Source organism: Opisthorchis viverrini, assembly GCF_000715545.1.
Source record: "Opisthorchis viverrini unplaced genomic scaffold opera_v5_642, whole genome shotgun sequence".
Lineage (NCBI taxonomy): Eukaryota > Metazoa > Platyhelminthes > Trematoda > Opisthorchiida > Opisthorchiidae > Opisthorchis > Opisthorchis viverrini.
In genome coordinates, this window is record NW_008752283.1 from 48,588 (window position 1) to 50,177 (window position 1,590).

At 42.6% G+C, this 1,590-nt stretch overlaps 1 protein-coding gene across 1 annotated transcript in view; it reads right to left on the bottom strand.

Annotated features, from left to right (window-relative positions):
* The window catches only part of T265_11871 (hypothetical protein), a gene marked incomplete at both ends in the record, with an annotated part of 118,726 nt that overhangs the window by 26,389 nt on the left and 90,747 nt on the right, over window positions 1–1,590 (bottom strand). The window lies entirely within an intron of this gene.

The following is a 1,590-nucleotide window of genomic DNA, read 5'->3' on the forward strand; positions in this document are numbered from 1 at the left end:
TTAAAAACAGCTGAAACTGCAAAGCATCTGTAAACTGTAATTGTTACAACGTAAAAATTTCTTTTCAGCGCCTTCCTTTCTGAAGTCATATTCTTCACAGCGTTCGGTGCCAACAACTGACCACTGATTTTACCTCCCTGTTTTCGTCCTCGCATGTTTTTCCCGCGATATCTACGAATCGGAGGAAAAAGCGAAACCAAGAACTATTTATTTTACCGATGGTCAGCCTAGCTTGATTGTGACAGTGCGATACTCCTAAATCCCTAACGGGACATGTGAAAAACTGGGAAAATCCTGGGCTTTACCGCAATCCATTCAGCTGTCGAGCAGATGCTCCGTGCGTTATTCTTATTTATTGCGGAGCGAATGCTCCTGCACATACCGATTCAGTTATCAATATTCCACTATATGCGGGGTGTAAAGCGGAGAGAATCTCTCTATGGTGTAGACAGAATGAGCAATTGGTTAGAAGTGTTTCCAGTTAACGTCTGTCTGGTTGAACATGTGGTGATGCCACCAATCTCTGGTCTGCTGCATTGGTTTGTGATATCACGTAATCTGGGAAACAAATTGACCGCAGTGTTCCCAATTTACTATATCTCGCCGCGACGAATTTTCATTGCATCATGTTTCCATTGGAGTGCCAGATGAACCAGTTTCTTCAAAGTATGCAGCCGATGTCCTTGAGCGAATCCATCTTTCATGGTCATAAGCAAGATCACCTAACGAATGAGAAAACGGGCTACAACATACCGTTCGACCGGTCACAGAAACCGATGCGAATTCTAATAATCAGTGTATTACGTTTTGGCTGGGACATTCAAAGAATCAAAGGGCATAGGTCGTGTTCCCATTTTATATTTCCCCTGGAGATTACTTGTGTTCCGTCTTCTAAATATAACTCATGAACTTCTAATATACTCTAACGAGGACACATTATTTGATAAGGTCAAGAACGGCGAGCTGTGGAAGTGTACCATTTAATTTTTAATTCCCCTGGTTTTAACACATTATCGCTAACCATCATTCATGGTTTGTACTGCTAGAGAGGACAGCACACAGTATCCACTTGACGCTTCTACAGCATAGTATCTGATGCCAGATGTGTCCTCAAGAGGGGACAGATTAGGTGAGCTAAAAACGTATAAAGCTGCTAGAAACATGCACTGCTATTACGGCATTGTGGAACTAAATGTCTGATTCTGTCCGCTGATGTAGTGGTGATAGTGTTGTGATAGTGAAAAGTAATTTCGTTCAGCAATTCCTGCATGGGGATGTACAGAAGACCGATTCCTGAATAATTCGGAGGACAACATCCCAACATGTACACGCTAGATGCCCGTTATGATGGGAAATCATCGTCAGCCGACCACGTTCGCATAGGCTTCATTAATCAATGAGTGTACAGTTCGATGATCAAATGGATAGAGGATGGATCGTTCAGCCTAACGAATATTGGGCTGGTATTCCAAATTTGAATTTGAACTTACTTCGAGAGCGAACCCCCTTCTTCTCCAATCTACCAAAATGCGGATTGTCCATGACATACTTGATATTTTCTCTCAGTTTCCGCTTCCTCTCCTCCTCCTC